This window comes from Nelumbo lutea, chromosome 5 (assembly GCF_056320005.1).
Source record: "Nelumbo lutea isolate HS-2025 chromosome 5, American lotus-T2T, whole genome shotgun sequence".
In the NCBI taxonomy this organism is placed as follows: Eukaryota; Viridiplantae; Streptophyta; class Magnoliopsida; order Proteales; family Nelumbonaceae; genus Nelumbo; species Nelumbo lutea.
This window is the reverse complement of record NC_142688.1, coordinates 70,618,439-70,642,570: the sequence shown is the minus strand read 5'-3', so window position 1 is coordinate 70,642,570 and position 24,132 is coordinate 70,618,439. Positions and strand designations below refer to the sequence as shown.

The window sequence follows — 24,132 nt, the reverse complement described above, 5'->3', positions numbered from 1 at the left end:
CTCAGTTCCAAGGGGAGGTAATATCTCGTGCCTCTTCTTAGGCTGATTGTACACTTTTTCTATGATTTATAAAATACCACTTATTTATCAAAAAAAAATCACCAACTTTTTCCCACCTGCCCTTTTGTTTTTTCATTTTTTTTAAAGTAAACGAAGGTTATACAGTTGGTTTAAAAAGCATTCATTCTTAAAGCAAAAACATAGAAAACATGTTCTTGGTTGTGAGGTGTATTTTTTTTTTTAAATTCTAAAACTGAAAACGGAAGTACATTCTTGATTTTCTAGTTTTAAAAAACATGTTCTTTTTTAGTGGTTTGTTATTATGATTAGTAGAGCATATATTATTCAGATAAGATTCTTTTGTGGATAAATTTAGATAGAAATTCTTCTTGAATGGATATTGGTTTACTGGTTTACCTTTCGTATTATTATTATTTATTTGATTTTTATTTATATTTTGGACGCTAATTTATTTAGTGATGAGTTGATCCCTATGAGTTTTAAACCAGCACCAGTAAGAGGGTGTTCAAAGCATCCTTTTTTATTGTTTCAGAAACAAAGTTATTATTTTGAATCAAATTGAAAATATTCTTACTTTGGTTTGAAAAGACACACACATCCAAGATCGTTTTTTTTTTGTTCTGATGTGGCATTTCATAGAAAGAAGAAAAACATGCATTCATGTTGGAGAACCCCCCCCCTATTCATCGTCAAACATGGTTTACTCTGCAATTCCTTTTATAGATCACTCTTTTTGAAATCTTATCTAGAGATGATAATACGTGATCATTTAATAATTTTGTTCAGGATCAGGCTTTATGCCATAAGGTTCAGAGTCTTGATTTGAACTTTTACTTTTTGAGTATAAGAATAATATATCATTTTTTTATAATTTAACGAACTGCACTAAGTTGAAACCCTGTCCCAGAACCTCTTGCATTGTTCATCAAATTACATTGAGTGGATATATTTTATGCATCATGACAAAACATGTCTCACAGTATGACCATGATATCATTACAAGGATGCAATTTCCTTACCGTTACATACATGAAACCCATCCCATTTCATGTCTCACAATAGTATATCAGATTCAAACTTGACTGAGATGCTCTCGTTGGTGATTTCTTTCTCTTGAAAAAGCAATATACACTGCCTATTAAAAAAGGAAAACACCATCCACTGTAATCAAACCATGACCAGTTAACTGAATCTTGTATCTCAACAACTTGTCTAAAGTTTTGCTCTAAACAATCAATATTTCTAGAATTTATGAGCCAAGAATGATTCCTTTTGTTAAATTTTTTGTCTTCAAAGACATTGAGTTTTGAGCCCATGAAAAAAACTAGTTCCACCAATTTTCATAAAACAAACTTTAAAGTCTTAGAATAAAAAAGCATCAGAATTAATTATTTGAAAGCTAGCGAAATGCAAACTTGAAGCTGGTATTGCCATTTCATAGTAACTTGTAAATATGCATCCTTCATTAATGGCGAGGAATACTGATAATTAGGGACTAGTTTTCTTGGTAAAGTAGATGTCTGTTGCATGATGGGGGTGAAAAATTTTAAATAAAAAAGCACTTACGCAGATGGTTGTGTAGATATAATCAGTCCAATTTGTTTCCTCATAGTTAATATGATAAATAGTTAAATACTGATGCTACGGTGTCAAATTAAACTTTGATGTTTGCCCTGTTGTGTTAGGCTTCAGCAATGCGTGTAAGACATGATATAGTGAACCTTATGCCTACTTCTGGGATCAAGAGTAGCTCATGGCTGGTGGAGATTTCCAATTTGTAAACCCAAAACGATTCTCATGTTTCCTTGTCAAAATGTATGTATGATGCACCAATATTAATTTCTGTATCAGTTCATGTCCTACCTATCAACTGATGCATCATGCATCCATGTAATTTTCAATCAGAGTTCCATACTTGCATGTGTACAATTATCAACGAATGTACTCATTTTGTTTCGGTTTTGTTGAATATGATGAGGGCCAACAGAATCACTAGTTTGTTTCTTGTTTCTTCTTTTTGGGTAAAGAAATCAGTCTCACTTGCCTGTATGGGATTGTTGGTCTTCGCTACAGTTATATTTATCTTTATTCACTATCAATTTCAATGGGCTGCGCTGGATCTATGCTGCACCCATTGTTTCGACTTGTTCGAACATGATGAAACCTGGCATGACGGTGTAAGGGAATATACAATGAAATTGATAATTTACATTTTGTTGGACCCAATTGATTTTCTTGTTTCCTCCCTATTATTGCAAAATTTGAGGTCAACCAACAATTATTGGCATTCCGGAAGTTGAATATCTGATTCTCAGGTTAAAGGGAAGCACTTGAATTTTGAATGGTATTGGGATTTCGAAATTGTTTAGCTATTGGATCTGTGGATAGTGGCCTTGACAAACTTTGTAACAGAAACAGTTTACATGGATTTCAACTTTTAAAGGATATCTGAATGAATATAGTCAAGGCTTTAAATATGGATTATATCGATTTTTTATAAACACAAACACATGGCATGGGTTGAAAGAGATTGGTGTCAATTCATTTTGTACTAGAGAATGAGTATGGGGCAACCACGGTTTATAGATCCATCCACCTCACAATGAGTTTGTACGGTTGGGAGCAGCTATCACAATTCAAGGGGCGTATTACAGCAATCGTGGGGGTATGGAACAACACATTAAAAAAAAATCAATAAAAATTTATGAGGGAGCTAACCCTAAATTTCCCTATCATTTTGCTTGAGATACACTATTTACCTGCTATATATAACTTGAGTTTATCCGTAATTGACTATTCCATTGAAAATCTTTATAACGAGTCTTTTATTTGAATTAGAAATATTAATATGATTTCAATCTTCTGAAATAGGTATCTTTATTTAAGCAGCCACATGCTGTCAATCAGCACTTTTATTTTTTATTTTTTATTTTCTCACCTTTTATGAGAGTGCATCCAAGGAAGAAAACTTCCATTTGAGTGTAAAGAAAACCAATTTCTGGCTTCTCTTTCTTGATAAGATAAGGTAGCATTTGTATGAAGGAAAAAGTTCTTTGGTTTAAGTTAGACATTTGGTATCCTTAATACTTGATAAAAGACAAATAAAAATCACTTGTTGGCAAGTTAGTTCTTGATATCTGATGAAGGGTAAAATGACCCTCCAATCATGAGTTGCCATGTGACGATCAAGAAAATACGGCACGCCTCCCACTTGAACACATCTCGACAGATCGACTCATGCAGCCTGAACGAGTCTCGACCGGTAGATCAGCCTACGTGAACGGACACGTGCGTCCATTGGTTGCCATAAGCGCTGAACTACCTCTTCAACTTGGGTAACACATGACCTGGGGGATCACGCCAACCTCAAGACCACTCGAATTTACATGGCACATTCTCCCTCATTTGTCCGCACCACTTAACACCTCCGAAATGCACGCGGACACAATGCCCATTTGGCAGCGACAAGCTCGGTTCCCTTCACTTCGCAGGGAATCGGATAAGGATGACCACGACGTCGTGCGGGCGTTCACTGTAAACAATCGGCGGATAAGTTTTATCACCTCCGAACGTGTCGGGCACGCTACACTGGTCCGAGGTTTATATAGGAGTGAACCTTCACCCTCAAAAGAAGGTACGCTCACTTATTTACGCGCTTACTCTACTCTGATTTCATGGCCATTAGCTCTCTTTCTACTTCGTCAACTCGGTGCTAACTTGATCATTGGAGTCCCCTCGTCTGGGTCATTCCCTGGGCTCTCCGACATGTTTCATCTTGCAATTACGACCTAACGATATCATTCGATGTAGTTTGAGTTGTCACCGCTAACAGGGAATCAGCACAAACTAATCATCAACAATACCTTTTTTCTTTACTATTCAGCTTTTCATCATCTTAGGAACTTTGAGGAAGAGTTGGTTGTAAAAACAACATGGATTTTGAATTGAAATGAAAAATTATGGATGTTATGAATATAATAAGCTATGCTTCTTGTATGTTGGAAAAAGTGAGAAAAAATGCTTTAGATATAAGATTTAGTGATAGAGAAAGGGATTTAATATCTCAAATATAGGTCTCATAGGAGGAAATAAAATGAACTAAAATGTGACAATCTAAATTATATTTTTTGCTCTCATAACTAGCGTTGTTCACAAAAAGCACCCAATTAAAGATTTTTAGTTGGTTTCCATTATCAATACTAGTGAATGACTAGGAATGGCAACGGGGCGGGGCACCCCCTTCTAGTCCCCGCCTCGAAGTCATGATACCTTGCCCCATACCTGCTTCGTTGCCGATGGTGGGGTGGGGCATCCATTCCCCATCGGGGACGGGGAATCCCCGAATTTTCTCCTTCCAAGGCAATTATTTAAAAATTATTTATTTTATAGACAATTTATACATAGGATATAGGAATTTGGGGGTATTTTAGAATTGAATTATAATACTTTAGGGGTAATTCAAAAATAAAATTATGAGATCCTAGGATTTTAAAAATTTAGAGAAAACTTAGAGATATTTTAAATATCAATATTAAACCTAGAGATATTTTATTAATTTACATTTGGGTTCGGGGAATTATATACAAAACTCGTCCCCGCCCCGTACCCGATTCAGGAAAAAATTATTTTCCCCGTCCCCGCCCCATCCTTATTTAGGGTCGGGGAAAACCCACCCCGTTTAGGGCGGGGCGGGGCCTCGGCTTTATGGGGGAAATTGCCATGCCTATGAATGACCCTGTATATATATATATGAATAAACATTATTGATTTTTATTACTGTTTATAAACTGCCATTCTTTAATTAAGTACTTGATGATTGTTATTATATATATATATATATATATATATATGAATAAACATTAATGATTTTTATTACTGTTTGTAAACTGCCATTCTTTAATTAAGTACTTGATGATTGTTATTATTATTTACTTAATTCAGTTCAGCAAGTAATTTTTTGATTTAATTTGAATTTTTTCATTTTGTTAATTATTTATAATAGACATTTAGGGTAGACTCTTTATTTGATTTAAGAGACTAACCATATTTTATCTGGACAATGACCCCAAACTAAGTAAGGGGCAACTACAATATCATTTAATTTGAAATTTACTATTTAACAAAAAAAATCAATGTCCTGTTGAGCAACCCACCCCAAAAAAGTATCAATAATTTTGAAATCATTAATCTATTTATAAAATAGTAAAATTAGATGGATATTTAAAATAATATCACCAATACTGCTTAACATTTAGGGACATATGAATGGAAAAAGCATTTAAATGATATCTATTCAAAGAGGCAAAGAAGGAAGAAAATTATTCAAAGATCTGCTAAGAAAAACAATCAATGCCAAACAATATTTGCAAATGCATCCATCATTTGAAGTAGGAGATGAAAAATATATGACTACAATCAAATCATCATCATGTATCGCTACAATAAACTCATCATCATCATCATCATTAATGACAACAACTTGACAAATACATAATTTGATAAAAATAGGTAAATATCATTAATTTATTTATTTTTATCCTTTGGAGAACTAAATAAGAGAATAATAAAATGGTTAGCATTGCAAAATAAAAATTTAGATTTTTGCAAAAAAAATTATTGAACATAAAAAACCAATTATTCAAAAATAAGGTCATTAATCAAAGAGTAATTAAAATTATTCAGTAAATAATAATTTTAAGAAATTAAAATTAATAATTAATTATCTACCCGAATTAAAACGGGTAATTTCAACAAATAATTTTAAATAATTTAAATTTTCTATTAATATTTTTTAATAATAATCAGTATTATTAATAGATTAATAATATATTAATAATTATGAAATCAGTAATAATAATAAGTATATTATTATTACTACTATTATTATTATTTTATTTTTATTTTTTATTAAGTAATTAATTTGTTATAGTTATGATTTTAGTTGATTCCTTAAAGAATATTTGCTTTTATAATTCTTTAAGTTTAACAATATTGAATAATTGAAAGTTTTATAATTTAACTTTCACTAAATGAAATATTTATTGGAAAATAATAGTAGTATTATTTATAAATAGGTAATACTAATTATATATTTATAAAATAATTAATATGAATTTAATATTAATATAAATGATTATATAACAATTAATAATGAACATTATTAAAATGCGTATTACTTATCATTAATTAATTAACATTCTGAAGTAATAATTATCATCATTAGTATTAGTAATAATTAATAATAACTATTGATAATAATAATATAATTATATTAATTAATATAATATTATTAATTATAGTTACTTATAATAATAATATAATTAATTATTTCATATAAATGTATGAAATATAATTTCTGATAATAATTATAATATAAATAATTAACATTAAATGCTTATTTTCAAAATAATTAATATTAGTTAATATAAATATAAAATGATTATTTCCGAATTATGAATTACCATTATGAAAATATTTATTAATTACCATTAATTAATTATCATTTTGAATTAATAATGAACAATATTGTCACTAATAAATTATCAGTAATTAAGTATTAGCAGTAATTATTATAAGAAATTATTTTCCCGAATTAATATTGAGCAATATTATTAGTAATTAATTATTATCAACAATTAGGTAATAGTAGTAATTATTAAAAGAAATCATTTTAAGTAATTAATTATTATTAATGAGTAATTACTATTAGTAATTAATAGCTAGAATTAATTAATTAGAAGTAGTTAATAGTAATTAATTAGTAATTAACAATTATTATTATTATTATTAATTAATAACTATACTTAATTAATTATAAGTAGATTATTATTAATAATCAATAGTTGGAATTAATTAATTAGTTTAGTAGTTAACAATAATTAATAGTATAGTTTCTTGTTTTTAGGAAATGATTGAAAGTGTGAGCTTCCCACTTCTCACAACTCTGCATGGTGGTGGGCTCCATTCTACATGTTAGTGGGTTCTTTTCTTGAACTACTAATCAGAATTTGACGCGTTTCCATTTTGTTTAAATCTTTAGAATGACAGGTGTCTGAATGGAGGAGAGCCACATGTTTGACTGGGGAGGCTTTGGCCTGAAATCAAGTATATATATATATATATATATATATATTAGATGTGTAACTTGATTGGTCGTTTCAGTTTCAATTTATATATTTGTAAACTAACGTTAACCTGAATTGAATTGATTATATATTTGTATATATAGTAGTCTAGTATTAATAGACAAAAAGTAGATTGCTATTGTCACCTTGGCATTCCTATTCCAGCTAAATCATAAAGTTGTATAAGTAAATTACTCTTTAACCAAAAAATAAAAGTTGTAGCATGTAGGGAGAAAGAGAAACCAAAATAGTTTCGTTATCCAAACATTGTTTCTATTTCTATAAAATTCTTGTTATAGCACAAGAATTTCTAAAAGAAAAGAAACATGTGGGAACATTGCCAAATAGGGCCTAAAATGTCATTCCTATTTCAATTTAAGTGTAAAGTTGTAACATAAAGTGATATTGGTAAATACCAACAGGTAGGGGTGCAAGTTGGGTGGGTCCAACTTGAGCCCAAACCGGCGCAACCCAAAATTTTGCACGGACTGGGTTTGGATTTTCAGTCCACGGGCTAGGCTCGAGCCCAAGAAGTTGGGCTTTTCGAAGGGATGAGAGATCCATCATATGGATGGCCGAACCCTGCAGGTAGGTTGGGCGAAATTTCAAAAATTTCTCTCTCCCATATGGAAATCACATTTCCTATTTTAGAAAACTGTATTTTCAAGGATTAATCTTGAACCCAAACCAAACCAGATCTGAAACCAAGAGGTAGGAGAGGGATATACCTGATACGGAGTAGTAGTAACCCCCAACGAAGGTGTTCACGTCCAAGGAGAATACCAAAGACTGCTCCCACTAAAGATGACGTAGCATAGGGTGGAGCAAAATCAGTAGGATGGCTCTTCAGTAAGAACCGAATTCTTCATCCAGAACTCGATGGAGGGCAGGTGAGCACGACTTCTGATTATCTTTTCTCCCAAAAGATAATAAGAAACTCTTCTTGATCGCTCCTACAGGTGGAGACCAAACTAGCAGAGGCGGCAAGAGTAGGAAATGGTAGAAATCTGAAGTAGTCGAACTGCAAGATTTCTTTTTTTGTGATCTGCGAACCAGAAGATCTTGTATTTGGATCTGGATTCTCTTTAAGAGATAAGGATAATCCCTTATTTTATCTGCAGATAAAGATCAACCCTCCTAATCTAAATAGGAGTTTTCTGATCCAAATCTTTATTTGGATCTAGACTCTCTGAGTGGATAGGGATAATCCCTTATCCTATCTACTGATCTGAATCCCAAAATCGCCATTTTTTAATTAATCACATTAAGCTAGTTCGATTTGGGATACAGGCCCATTAAGTCCATTTGCTCATTTACCCTCCTATCTGTTGCCTAGTTGGATATCCTTGTGTGGTGTGTGACCCAAACATTGATCTACACATCAGCCACATGGGTTCAATCCAGCCTCTGTTACAAGGCCTAGCCAAATTCATTGTAGGAGACAGTAAACCCTTGAGTCTATCACCATGGGCTCTTAATGGGCCCAACATTTATACTAAATGGTCATTCGGTCAAGCCACCTTATAAAAACCCAAGGACTGTGGGCAGATGCAAGATTATCCCATTAGGTATTACCCTCAATGGTCTTTACACTAAACCTCTCAGCCCATAATAATCAAACACAGCCCGACAAGAGAGGACCTCTCCCTCGGCTGCAAGGAACAATGCTGCACTTTCTACTCACATGGATCCCGGAAATTAAAACCTTTTGCAAACATTTTGAAACCATATATATATATATATATATATATATATATATATATATATATATATATATATATATATATATATGTATGTATGTATGTATATCTCTATATAAATATATTTTGCAAAAATAAATTTCAACGGTTGAAATCAACTGTTGGCAGTTTTGGTTACCATCAGAGGGAGTGCATCCCCAATCATTTATTTTGTCCGACAAAGGAGCTAATCCTACCACTATGATCACCCACTCAGATTAATTCTCAAACTGCCCCAACATAACCAGGTTTTGATCTCCGCTAAGGATCTCACTGATTGGCATATCAAAGGCAGCCTGATCCAAGACCTAGTGAAGTGTCATAATCGAGTCTAGGGGTCAGGTGTAACTTTCCAGTTTTGCCCATCTATCTCCAAGGTCCAGGGAAATACTGGAAATCTGGTCTGGTTCAAGGATTCAAGTAATCTCATACTGCATGTGCCTCGGGTCTTACCCTGGTGGCTGAGACAGGCCATCCCAACACTTGGTGGCACACCAGTATTTGCCTTGGCAGGATAAATCTCCCCAGACTTATCCAACGGCTGTGAACATTTAAAATTAACACGAGTCTCTATAAATGTCCAGTTTTAGGGTTTTACACAGAATTAAACCAAACAACATGAATCAAACATGCACTTTATTTATTTCCACTAAATAACAAAAATACATCAAATCAGATTGAAGCTAAGGGCATACAAAAACTGTCTAACAGGTCTCACCCCGGTAGCTGAGACAAGCCACCCCAACCGACTTGGTGGCACCACAGTGTCAGCCTTGTCAGGATAGGTCTCCCCAGACCGACCCACTGGCTGTGAACATTCTAAACTAACACAAGTCTCAATAAGTGTCCATTTTAAGGGTATTACATAGAAACATACGAAGGGAACATGAATCAAATATGCACTTTTATTCATTTACATTAAACTTATAAAGTACATCAATTTTGATTGAAGCTAAGGGCATACAAAACTGCCTAACAATATCCATATGCAGCAACTACAAGGTTTCATAGCTGCAGGTCAGGAACACATGGTGTGTAAGTTAAATAGATCCATATATGGACTTAAGCAAGTTTCTAGGAGTTGGAACATCTGGTTTGACTCTACCATCAAAAGGTTTGACTTTGGGCAGAACCTAGATGAGCCTTGTGTTTATAGGAAGTCCAGTGGGGATACGGTTATGTTCTTGGTTCTGTATGTAGATGACATTCTACTCATTGGGAATGATGTAGGAATGTTGATTACAGTGAAAGTATGGCTTTCCCAGCAATTCTCCATGAAAGATCTTGGAGAAGCCTTGTATATACTAGGTCTTCGACTCTATAGAGATAGATCAAAGTGGATAATAGGATTATCCCAATTTGCTTACATTGACAAAGTTGTCAAGAGATTCAACATGGAGAACTCCAAGAAGGAAAATGTTCCATTCAGGCACGGAGTCACTCTCTCCAAGAAGATGTCTCCCAAGATTTCTAACGAAATTGAGGGCATGAAGGACGTTCCTTATGCCTCAGCCATAGGGAGCATCATGTATGCCATGCTGTGCACTTGTCCTGACATTGCTCAGCCAGTGAGTGTGGTAAGCAGATTCCAGGCCAACCCAGGGTAGGAGCACTGGACCGCTATGAAAAATATACTTAAGTACCTCCGTAGGACAAAAGAGTTTTGTCTGATATTCGATGGTAGCTCACTACAGATCTAGGGGTATACTGATGCTGGTTTCCAGTCGGATCCAGATGATAGAAAGTCTACATTTGGGTATGTTTTCACGATAGGATCATGTTCTATTTGTTGGAAAAACAGCAAACAGGGGTCCACGGTAGACTCCATAACCAAAGCCGAATACATTGCCGCAAATGAAGCTGCCAATGAAGCCCTATGGATGAAAAAGTTCATTCACGAATTGGGAGTAGTTCCGTCCAACACATCACCCATCCCGTTGTTGTGTGACAACAATGGGGCGATTGCTCAGGCTAAGGACCCATGAGCCCACTCGAAGTCCAAGCACATCGAGAGGAAGTACCATGTACTGCGAGAGATTATTGGTAGAGGGATCGTCCTGATTCAGAGGGTAGCATCAGTGGAGAATGTAGCAGATCCATTAACTAAGCCACTGACACAGAAAGTGTTTGAGAAACATGTGAAAAGTATGGAACTCTGGCTTATACCAGATTGGACCTAAGTGCAAGTGGGAGTTGTTAGATAGTTGTATGCCCTTAGCTCCAATTAGATTGATGTACTTATGACATTTATTGTAAATGAATAAAGTACTTATTTGATTCATGTTATAGTGGTGTGTTTCTATGTAATACCCTTAAACTAGACACTTAATGAGATTCATGTTAGTTTAGAATGTTCACAGCCGTTGGATAAGTCTCGGGAGATTTATCCTGCTAAGGCTGACACTGATGTGCCATCAAGTGTTGGGGTGGCCTGTCTCAGCTGCCAGGGTGAGACCTGAGGTACATGTAATGTAGGTTTATTTGAAACCCTGAACCGGACTAGATTTCTAATAATTCCCTGGACCTTGGAGATTAGTGGGCAAAACTAGAAAGTTACACCTGACCCCTAGACTCGATTATGATACTGCACTAGATGTCGGATTGGACTGTCTTTGATATGACAATCAGTAAGATCCTTATAGGGGGTCAAAACCTGGGTATGTTGGGACAGTCGGAGAATTCATCTGAGTGTGTGATCATAGTGACAGGATCAGCCCCTTTTTTGGACAAAGGTAATGATCGGGGATGCACTCTTTCTGATGAAAACCAAGACTGTCGGTAGCTGATTCAATTGTTGAAAATTGTTTTGCAAAATATATTTTTTATACACACACACACATATATATATATATATATATTACTGCTTCAAATTGTTTGCAAAAGGTTTTAATTCCCGGGATCCATGTGAGTAGAGAGTGCAACATTGTTCCTTGCAGCTGAGGGAGAGGTCCTCTTTTGTCAGGCAGTGTTTGATCATTATGGCTTGAGTGGTTAAGTGTAAGACCATTGAGGGTAATGCCTGATGGGCTAATCTTGCATCTGCCCACTATCCCTAGGTGTTACAAGGTGGCTTGTCCTAGAGACCACATAGTGTATGTGTTGGGCCCATAGAGTCCATGTGGTGGGCTCAGGGGGTTCACTAGGCTTTTTAGTGAATTCAGCAAGCCCTTGTAACAAAGGCTGGGCTGAAGCCTTGTGGCTGATGTGTAGATCAATGCTTTGGTCCCACGTCATACATGAAGTTCAACTGGGTAATAGTTTAGAAGGCTAAGTGAGCACATATACTTATTGGGCCTGATCAATTAAATAAAGGGGCGAATCTGAGATTAGATTAGTAGATAGGATAGGGTCTTAACCCTATCCACTCAGAGAGTCCAGATCTAAATACTGATTCAGATATGGAAACCTCCTGATAAGATTAGGAGAGGGCTGATCTAAACTGTAGATAAGATAAGGGTTAGAAATCAAGTTTCACATGGCCAAACCAAGTTTGGTGGCTAGCCAAATTTACCAAAATATTCTAACCCAACTTGGAAACCAATTTCCCGTTAATTTTGAAATCTGAATTTTCTAGATCAATCTTGCTCTAAACGGAATCAGATTTGAAACCCAAATTAAAAGTGATTATACCTGATACAGTGACCACAAAGCGCAATTCCTAGAGTGGTAGTTCATGTCCAATATCAATCCCAAAATCGGCACCCAACTGAAGATGGTGCAGTGTGTATGTGAAATTGATTCAACAGCACCGTTTTAGCAAAATTGGACTCCAACTTGCTTGGATCGAAGTGGGTATCTGAACCAAATGTACCCTGATGTTTTTCTCACAAAAACACAATGGAGGGACTGATAGAAGTCAGTCCCTAACAATGCTAGGTCAAATTATGGTTTCTAAGAGGTAAAGGAGAAGAGGAGAGAACAAGAGAGTGGAGAGAATTAACTGAATTGGACTCTCCCCTCCTCCTTTATATAGTGGCACTCTCCTAATATAATAAGGAGCTGATCCAAATCAAATTTGGATCAAGAATTTATTTTTAATTGATAAGCATTATCCTCTTAAAAGGATAGGTGCTCCATACCCAGATTCATGCCCATTTTCAACCCAAGTTAAGTTGTCATGTGATCACTTAGCTAATCATATTAGTAATGGGCCTTAGGGCCATTTTCTCTATTTGTTCACGTCGTAAGATGTTGCATGGCCACACAAGTTCATAAGGGTCCGACCCTACCTTTGGAAGAGATTAGGCTGGATTTACTACTCATGGCAATGAACCCTGACCCAATCAGCTTGGGCTTAGTTTGGGCCCAACATTAACACATAAATGATCATTGGATTCATCCACCCTATGAAGACCCAGGATAATGGACTTGTGAAAGATAAAGCCTGTCATGTAATCAGCCCTTCTCTTGCACCTAACCTCTTGGCCTGTAATCATCAGAACACTACCCATAGGGAAGGACCTCTTCATTGACTAGAAAATGCAGTGTCATACACTATGCTTGGATGGGATCCTGAGATTAAAACCATTTGTAAATTTTTTCATAAAATAGTAATATAACATATAAATATATTTTGCAAATCAGATTTCAAATATAGTTAAAATCCACTGTTGGAAGTTTAGGTTTCCACCAGAGAAAGTGCAAAGCCTGATATTCTCTTTGTTTGACAATGAAGTCGATTCTATTACTATGATCACCTACTCAATTAAATTCCTAAATTGCCCCAACATTCCCAGGTGTTTGACCCTTGATGGATCTCACTGGTTGGCACACCAAATACAACTCAGTCCAATACCTAGTGTAGTATCATAATTAAGTCTGGGTCAAGTTCAATTTTCCAATTTTGTCCATCTATCTCCAAAGTCCAAGGCATAACTAGAAATTGGTATGAGTTTAGTGTTTCTTCAAAACACCCACTAGTTGTGCTTGGGGTCTAACCCTAACAGCTAAGACAAGTTGCTCCACTAATTCGGCAATACACTAGTGTCAACCTTGTCAGGATAAGTGGTTGACAATAATCTAAACTAACATGAATCTCATAAGTATCCAATTTAAGGAGTAATTCACAAAAATATACCAATTTAACATAAAACAACAATATACTTTATTCATTTACTATTAAATGTTTGTGTACATCAATCTGATTGGAGCTAAGGGCATACATTGTCTAACAACATGTTTTATAGAGGTCACAGGCACAACACTGAGGATTGCCAAGAGTCCAAGAACAAGATCGAGCACCTCATCTAATGAGGATACCTTGGTTGCTACATTTCTTGAGAGTGTACAGTCTAGAGGAGACAAGCACTTAAAGAAGGAACTCAAGCTAGATAACAATCCAATAGTTAGAGTTAGGGGTTAACCTTATAAGCCTTGGCTAGCAAAATGCATGCTTAATTATAAAGGTCAAGTTATGCCCCTATAACTCTTCCAGATTGAGATTGTACCTCAAATTTGCAATTTAATAGAATTTGATTTCCATTCCAAGTTGTATGGTATTCCTTTTTAAGCAAGAACATAGGGGCCTTAAGTCCGTGAGGACTTAACCAAGTTAGGCTTGATAGGGAAAGATGGCCAAGCACTAAGTTTGTTGGACTAAAATCTATTGCTTCATTGGTCATATCAATGATCCTAGACCCATTACCAGTATAAACCTAGCTTGAACAAAGAAGGGTTGGGAAATTAAACTAAGGAATCGAACGGTTAAACCCCCTCATGCCTCATATAAACTAGCTTAATAAAACAATAGCATTACTACCTCTAGTTATGCCAACCATGTCGTTGTACTAACATCCCAAGGCTTCATCACATTTCAATCATAGAATATTGGTTGGTTTATCCGAGGAATTGAATAGTTGGAACCTACATAAAGGCTTTGGTTAGACCACCTTAGCTATTGATCTACCATAACTAGTTTTCAACGAAAGAACAAGTCACAACAACTTTGAGTTAAAGACAATGTTTTATTACTATTAACATAAAAGGGGCCTCGATAGCCCAAGGCATACATCTAGTAATCAGAAAGGAAAAGACAAAAGTACCAGGGATGTGGGCTTGAAGCATGTAAACTTAAAAAAGAAAACAAGAAAGAAGTCAGGCATCAAAACTAGGGACATGCTCTCATCCCTTGGCTTGGTTTCCTCCATTGTCTCAATTGCAATGCAAGAGACTCCTCCAGAGTAGACTCAACATCCATTAAGTTCAAGTCCAGGTCAGCATTAGCCCCAACGACCACATCCTAGCACATAGTGAATTTGTTCAAGAAAGCAATGGCCCCATATTTATACAAGGAATCCTAGAAGTCTTTGATACCCTAAAATCTACCACAACCCGAGCCTTCTCCTTAGATGCCTTGGTCCTCCCCTTGGAAGAGGATAGCTCATTCTTCAGCCCATTCAACTCTTTAACTTATCGATCTCAGCCTTGTAGGCCTTGTCTACCTTCATCATGGTTGTGTATTGCAACAACACTTGGCTTAGACAGTCATAGATGACATTAAAAATGAAGGCACCCTGAATTGAGATAGGATGGTTAGTGATGAGGGGTAATTTGGTCCTCTCAATCATATAGTGACATGTGGCTTCTGGATGACACCTCAGCGTTGAGTCAGTGGACCAACTTGGTAAGTTAGCTTGGAGCACCTCGCTCAAGCCGACCTCCACCTCGGCAAAGCTGAGCTAGTAGACCCTGTAAGATTACGGTGACCTGTTCTAGGAGCCAGCCGAGCTGAGAGGACCTTAGGTGACCTACGAGGAAGAGCTCTCTAACCGTCCCTAGTAGTTCCCTACCAAAAGGCGACTGACCTCCACTTCGGTAAGGCCGAGCTGGCAGACCTTGTAAGATTATGACAACCTGTTTTAGGAGTCATCCGAGCTGAGAGGACCTAAAGAAACCTACAAGGAAGAGCTTGCTAACCGTCCCCAACAGTTCGCTACCAAAGGCGCCGATAGCGTGACCATTAAGACCGCTCACCGTGTTGTGCACCAAATTCTATGTGAATGAATCGTAACTCCCACAAAGATTTCTCAACTGACACAAATAAGGAAATAGTTCCACAAAGAGCTCAAGACAATTACCCTAAGCTCCCTCAGTCCAAGAGCCTATATAATGAACCTTATTACCGAGTGCACTTTCAGCTCGCCTACCCTTGAAGTGACTGAGCCCATAACCACATCAGAGGCTTCGACTAGTGTGGCACCAGCCCCAGTCCGCGAGGTCATGAGCTAGGAAGAGGAGCCCTGAATACTTCATGTAGATGACTCGTCTAACCAGAGTGGGAGCAGAGCTAGATTGATATTCTACGGGCCTAGTGAGGTGAAACTGGAGTACGCACTCCAGTTCCTGTTTCGAGATTCAAAAAATGAGGCCGATTACAAGGCACTAATAGTCGGGCTGGCACTAGCGAAGGAGGTTAGAGCCAAGCATCTTGTAATTTGCAAGAACTCGCAACTCATGGTGAATCAAGTAAACGGGAAGTATGAGGCGCGAGAACCCTCCATGTCAGCCTACTTTTCTAAGGTAAGGGAACTCCTACCCAACTTCCATTCTTGGTATCTCCAACAGATTTTGAGATCGAAAAACACAGAGCCGAACTGGATAGATCCAACATTCGACTACATAAGACATGGCGTATTGCCAAAAGAACAAAATGAAACTCAGCTTATAGAACAACAAGCAACTTGCTACGTGATAGTGGGTCAGTAGCTCTACAGAAGATCATTCACATACTATAGAGCTGAGCTGGATAAATCCAACCTTTGACTACATAAGACAAGGCGTATTGCCAAAAGAACGAAATGCAGCTCAGCTTATAGAACGACAAGCAGCACACTACATGATAGTAGGCAAACAACTCTACTGAAGATCTTTCACGTACTACAAAGCCAAACTGGAAAGATGCAACCTTCGACTACTTAAGACAAGGAATATTGCCAAAAGAATGAAATACAACTCAGAGGTTAGAATGACAGGCAGCTTGCTACCTGATAGTAGGAAAGCAACTCTATAGAAACTGGAGATCGCGAGCTAGGAAGAAGAGCCTTGATACTTCAGTTCTTGTTCCGAGATAAAAACAATGAGGCTGAGTATGAGGCACTAATAGCCAGGCTGACACTAGCAAATGAGGTTAGAGCTAAGCATCTTGTAGTTTGCAGGAACTCACAACTCGTGGTGAATCAAGTAAATGGGGAGTATGAGGCGCAAGAACCCTCCATGTCAGCCTACTTGGCTAATGATGAGTACATGGTTTACTTACAATTTATGCAGTTTTTGTATGGATTTTATGCCGGTATGATTGAATTTCATCCCATCTTAGCTTGATTTCAAGAAAGAATTCAGGGAAAAACAAACTCAAGAAAAAGAAGGCATAAAGCAAGAAAAGAGAGCCAAAATTTAATTAATTTAGCCAAAAAATGAGGCCGAGTATGAGGCACTAATAGCCAAGCTGACGTGTGGCTCATTGTGACACTAGCAAAGGAGGTTAGAGCTGATGTGTGGCTCATTGTGACACTAGCAAAGGAGGTTAGAGCTGATGTGTGGCTCATTGTGACACTAGCAAGTGCACTAGCCGTTCAAGTAATAAAGTAGTGAGTGAAGTATCGTTCCCACGAGGATTTAGGAAACAATTACCAATACTAAATTGAGCACTTTTTATTTGATCAACAAATAAATCAAAACTTTAATGAAAGCTAAAAAATCCTAAATTAAAATCTATCTAAATCATTGGCCCAATTGCCTTCAAATCAGGTTAGAAGAGTAAGCAGTAAATGTCAATCTCAGAATTCAGCAATCTATCAATTTGGATCATTCGAATAAATCATGATTGAGCCTTGGGTTGGTGAAACCCCAAGGTCATGAACAGCCTCTCTCAAGCGCATGTTCATCCTATGCATGAGTGATGGTTCTTCTATCTCTAGCAAGAATCTAATCCCCATGCATGCATTTCTTCAAACACTTCTAAGGCATCAATTCAAATCTGAATTGATCACCAACTGAATTGTGCAAGTTATCTCTAACCTTGCACTCAATTCAGTTCTTGAATAGTAGATCTGAATTCCTAGAGTCTCTCTCAAGCACTCTAGGAATTCCAAGCTGTAGATTAATTCGACCAATCTGAAAATTGCAGATCTGAATTCTCTTTCAAGCAATTCAGATCTTGTAATCTCAGATCTGAGTTTTGAAGGTTAGTTGGCCGAATTAATCTACAATAACACCCTTATTCAAGAAACTTCAAGTACAATTCATGACCATTTGAATGAATAAAAAAGAATTAGATTGCTGAACTGAAATTTTACAAGCTGAAATACATCAAGGAAGAATGGAAAAAAAGGAGAAAGAAGAAAGAAAATATAACAAAGAAACTGAATTCGAATCAAAAGAGAATGAAACTACAATTGATTTATTACAAAAGATCTTTGAATCACAAACCCTCAATTCGAACTCACCTTCTTCTTCTAGCTTGCTTGTCTTGAACTTCCTTCAGCCCTTCTTCTTCTTCTTCCTTGCGCCTAGCCTTCTTCTCTTCTCTTCTCTCAAGGTGGCCGAACCTCTAAGAGTGGGAGAGCCTTCCTCTCAAGCAATTGAACACCTCTCCCCTCTCCTAGAGGCCTCCTTATATAGTTTTTCAATGGGGCTCTTGCCCCTTCTTGAAGCCTCTAGAATGGGGTGTATTACACCCCTTTCTTGAACTTTCTAGAGCTCTCTTGAAAGCCTCCTAATGGTTGCTATTTGGGCTGCACTTAGGCTCTATCTTAGCACTTGATAGCTATACATTGAGCTGCTCTTTTGGGCTGAGAATGGGCTTTCCTTGCTGGGCCGAATTCTACTCATAGCTAGACTTTCTTTTCTTGGGTTTTCTCAAGAAATTCACTTGCTCTTCTTAGGCCGAAGTGCTCTCTCTTGCTTCCACGACTGGGCTGGACTGAAATTGGTCTTTTTGAACCTTCTTTTCTTGCCTTTTTCTTTCCTTTTCTTGGATTAATTATCCCTGAACTTATTCTTAGCATTAAGCTAAATTAAGGCAAAAATTAATAAAACCGGCATAAAAATCCATGCTAAAGTCCTCAAAAATTATAGATAAATTATAAGTTCATCAAGAGCCAAGCATTTTGTAGTTTGCAAGAACTCGCAACTCATGGTGAATCAAGTAAATGGGGAGTATGAGGTGCAAGAACCCTCCATGTTAGCCTACTTGGCTAATGATGACTACATGGTTTAGTTACAATTTATGTGGTTTTTGTATGGATTTTATGCTAGTTTGGTTGAATTTCACCCCATCTTAGCTTGATTTCAAGAAAGAATTCAGGGGAAACCAACTCAAGAAAAAGAAGGCATAAAGCAAGAAAATAGAGCCAAAATTTAATTAATTTAACCCTGCCCAAACAAGAGAGCAATGGAGGAGCAATCAGTCCATTCTGCCCATGCTACACTCTTTAGAAGAACCCAAAGAAAGAGCCGAGCAAGAAGGTTAAATTTGACCCAGCAAAGAGGAGGCCCATTTCAACTCAAGAGCAGCCTAGAGTGCAGCCAAAACATGCTCAAAATTCAACTAAGTTGCAGCCCAAAGTGTAGCCCAAAGGGAGCAATGGGCAGCAACTTCTAGAGGCTTCAAGAAGGAGAAAGGGGTCAGCATTCTAGATGGTTTAAGAGGGGTGAAGTGCACCCAATTCTAGAAGCTTCAAGAGAGGCCTCTAGGCTCCTTGAAAGCTTATAAAAGGAGGTCTCTTGAAGGGGGGAAGGTGTTCAATTGCCTAAGTTCAAAACTCTCTAGTCCCTTGGGTTCGAAATTTAAGAAGAGGAAAAGAGAGAGCTAGGCACAAGAAGGAGCTAAGGAGATCCAAGTATCCAAGAGAGAAGATGGTGAGTTCGAAGGAGGGGAAGCTTGATTAAGAGATCTATGTTACACTCTTACTCTGTTTTTGTTTATTTGAATTCGAATTCAGCTTTAGATCATGTAGTTTCTCTTCCTTTCTTTGGTTCTTTCTTGCTGTAATGGAGATTGAATGTTATATATTCAGATTATGTAATTAAGTTTTCTTGAATAATTTGAATGGATTAGATATAGCATTTGATGTTTTTTCAATTAAAGAATTGATTGTAGAACTGATGTGCCAAATTCTTCTCTTACAAATCCAGATTTGAAGTTTCAGATATGAGATTTGTAATGTCTGAAATGCTTGAAAAAGAATTCAGACATTCATTATTCAGCTTGGCCGATCTGTTCTAACCTCTTAGAATTTTTAGAGTGCTTGATAGAGACTCTAGAAATTCGAATATGCTATTTAAGAACTGAATTGAATGCAAGGTTAGAGATAACTTGCATAATTCAGTTGGTGATCAATTCAATATGAATTGATGCCCTTGAATTGTTTGATCTAATGCATGCATGAATGATTAGATTCTTGATAGAGATATAAGAATCACCATTCATGCATAGGGTGAACAAGCACTTGAAAGAGACTGTTCATTGCCTTGGGGTTTCACCAAACCAAGGCTGAATCATACTCTATTCGAATGATCAAAAAGGGCTGATTGCTGAATCATGAATTTGTAATTTTAGCCTATTCTTTCAACTTGATTGCAAGGTGTTGAACCAATGCCTATTAGGTAGTTTGTAGTTTAGATTTTCAGATTTGAATTAACTGTAGTATTCGGTTAATCAAATAAGAGTTGGCTGGTTTAGTATTAGTAGTTGCAACCTAAATCCTCGTGGGAACGATACTCTACTCATCTCTTTATTACTTGAGTGGCTAGTGTCACAATGATCCATCAAGTTTTTGGCGCCATTGTCAGGGATTTATTGTAGCAATATTAGGAACCATTAGCCATTCTTAATCTGACTTGTACCTTTGCATTTATTGCTGGTTTTCAATTTTAAATCTTAAATTTCAGCTTTGAATGCAATGGATTCATTGAAGGAGCCGGTTTCCTCTCTTAATACTTGATTGCTCCATCTTTAAATTCTGTTTTAGTTGAGTTTATGTAGATCACCTCAAAAGAGTACAGATCTTATTGCATTACTTGTTGTTTCTTGAATTCAGCAATCAGACCTGCACCCACATAAAAAGATTTTGGCTGCATTACTTTCTTTTGTTTTAGTTTTCTTCCATCAAGCATTTGGTATGTGTGCTTTCATCTTAAAAGAAAAAGAAAAAGAAATAATATGTGTGATTTCAAATCTGAGCTTCAAATCTGAGATCAGATCTGAAATGGTGTGAGTACAGTTCTAATTTCAGATCTGTAACTCACCCCCATTTGAAGATACATCAAGACTAGTGAGAAACAAGCTAAAACAACTCTTGTACTGACCTAAGATCAGTGGTAATGCATGATTTCAGACCTGATATACTGATCTCAAATCTGTATACACCAATACACCCTGTTGAATTCTCATATCAACCCTGATAACTGTGGTTCTAGCTACTGAATTTAGCATCAGTAGCTGCTGAAGTGCAAAATTACAGATTTGAAGGTGTAAAGGATTCTTGCACATACCCTCATAAACTTTAGATTCCAAGGCATAGAAATCATGTACAAAATTTGTACCCTATTAGGATGGTGGTGTGAACTCAGATTGCAGATTTGAAATCATCAAAATTCATATCAGAGTTCATCTGAACTCAGACTTGAACTCATCTAACTCAGATCTGAATTCAACTGCTATCAGTATATGGGAGGCAAGTTAGAAGAGACCTGATTTGGAATCAGTGGATATGCATGAATTTAGACCTATACACTGATCTGATCTCGGGTTATGCATGATTTTGGATCTGATCCACTGATTTCAGATCTGAATACACTTGCACCCATTGCCAAATTTTTATATCGGCCCTGTCCTAGCAACAAGTAGTTGTTGTATGTGATTGAATAAGTAGCTGTTGTAATTCCAGCTACTGTAAAAGCTCACAATAACATCAATGGCTGCTGTAGTTGTAGATCTAATTTCAGGTCTCTATAATTCATTGCTACATACAAGACATATAAGTTGGGACTTGAAGAAGAAGCCTAAAGCTCTTGGGTTCAGTCCTATTCCAAACCTAATTGCAATAGATTTCAGATCTACTTATTAATATTAGACTTGGAATTTGCATTTCTGTAGGTGGTTGTTCTCCATAGCTAAGATTTCAGATATGTCAAAGTAATTTTCATTGCTGAAGATTGCATAAGGTTTATACAAGTTGGAACTTGAAGTGCAGCTTAAAGCTCTTGATTCCAGTCCTTTTCGAGATCTGGTTGTAGTTGATTTCAGATCAACTTATTGATGTTAGGATTGGAATTTTGTATTCTAAATATTGTCTTGTACATTTCAGTAGCCACTGATCTCAGCTTTGAAATCAGATTGGTATAGTGAGAATGAATTTGTAAAATTGCAGTAGCTTTTAGATCTGATCTCAGACCTATGTAGAACTGATGTCTGAACTACAGGTACAGATTTCATATCTGAGTCAAAATGATTTTAGACCTATATAATGATGGTGTGGCTGCTGTGATTTCAGATCTGATATTGTGTACTGAATATTGAGAAAATTTTTCTTTGTAAATTGCAGTAGCTAACTGATTTCAGATCTGATATTGAGAGAGATGTTGTAAATTGCTGTCCTACTCTCAGTAGCTACTAAATTCAGATCTGTACATTGATATTTAATAGCCTTTCATTAGTTTAGATTTGTATACATTGGCTTATTCTTTTCTAACTTCAGGCCTGAGTTGATAGATTGCTGATTTGCTAAAACTTTTAGATTGGTTAAATTGTATTCTTAGTTGCCTTGTACATTTTAGTTAGAGTAGGATCATTGATTGGTTCAATTATTCATATTCTTTTGTGGATAGTAATCTTTTTATTGCTTTGAATTTTACAGTTTATGACAAGTAAACCTGAACTGGAGGAAATTCTTTATGATCCAGAGATTGAAAGGACTCTCCGTATCCGCCTAAGAGCTGCTCGACAAGTCAGACCGGAAATAGAAGAGATAGCTGAACCTAAAACCATGATGGATTATGCCAAGCCCACCCTAACTGGGGCTGCTTCGAGCATTGCGAGGTTGGCCATTGCAGCTAATAATTTTGAAATCAAATTGGCCATAATTCAAAATACGGTTCAATTTTGTGGTATGGCTCGCGAAGACCCAAATTCCCATATAGCCAATTTCTTGGAAATTTGCGACACCTTCAAGCATAATGGGGGAAGTGATGATGCTATAAGGCTGAGGTTATTCCCATTTTCATTAAAGGATAAGGCCAAGGCTTGGCTAAATTCATTACTAGTCGGGTCTATAGCCACTTGGGAAGAAATGGCTAGCCGATTCCTTTCTAAATACTTCCCTCCCTCAAAAACAACAAAAATGAGGGATGATATTATCACTTTCTTCCAACAAAAAGCTACTAAGGAAGGTTCCTCATCATGGCCTTTCAATATGGCTGCAAGTGCAAACCTTTTACAATGGTCTAACTGATTCAAATGAGACCATCCTAGATGTAGCATTCGGGGGCTCCATCAATAATAAGACCCCGGAAGTGGCCCATGCACTTATAGAAGAGATGGCAACCAATAATTACCATTGGCATTCAGAAAGAACACAAGCAAGAAAGTAGCATGGCCTTCATAATGTTGACTCATACACGACTCTATCTGCTCAAATTGGTGCACTTAGCAAGAAATTAGATGAAATGCAGATGGCAACTATGCATGTGCAGCCCATTGCATGTGATTTGTGTGAGGGAGGCCACATCAGTACTGAATGCCAAGTTGGCAATTAGTTTAGGCAGTCTACTGAACAGGTTGACTTTGTTGGGAACCCTCCAAGGTAGCAAAGATATCAGTACCCTCATGCCTTTCAATAGGGATGGAAAGGACAATCTTGGCAGAATCAGCATGCACCAAAGCCCTTTCACCAAAATTTTCATTAGCCAGAACAAAAATCTCACTTAGAGGAGTTGACAACAAAGTTCATAACCAGTGTTGAAACCAGGTTTCAAAACCAAGAGGCTTCAATAAAGAACTTGGAAAATCAGGTTGGGCAGCTGGCGCAATTGATCTCAGCAAGGATACCATGCACATTACCAGGCAATACAGAGGTGAATCCACGAGAACAAGTGCAAGCTATCACTTTAAGATGTGGTAAGGAGCTTCCAGAAGTAGAAAAGAAAGAAAGGGCTGAACCCAAGGCAAATGCAACCCTTGAAGCTGGGAACCAGAAGAATGAGCAATCTGAATCGCAACAAGAAATGCACCAACAACCACAAGTTCCCTT

General features: G+C 36.8%; 1 protein-coding gene and 1 long non-coding RNA gene across 4 annotated transcripts in view; both read left to right on the top strand.

Annotated features, from left to right (window-relative positions):
• LOC148852849 (uncharacterized) overlaps nt 1-2,026 on the top strand; it is a 47,762-nt gene extending 45,736 nt beyond the window's left edge. For all 3 annotated transcript variants that reach the window (XM_088943625.1, XM_088943623.1, XM_088943624.1), the window contains exon 17: nt 1,707-2,026. The gene's annotated coding sequence lies outside the window, so the exon portion shown is untranslated. The remainder of the gene's footprint in view (nt 1-1,706) is intronic.
• Nucleotides 2,027-3,112: 1,086 nt separating this feature from the next.
• Nucleotides 3,113-7,298, top strand: LOC148852848 (uncharacterized). The gene is made up of 2 exons (XR_016099855.1): nt 3,113-3,655; nt 7,061-7,298. It is a non-coding gene; the product is annotated as an uncharacterized LOC148852848 (long non-coding RNA).
• The last annotated feature ends 16,834 nt before the right edge of the window (nt 7,299-24,132 follow it).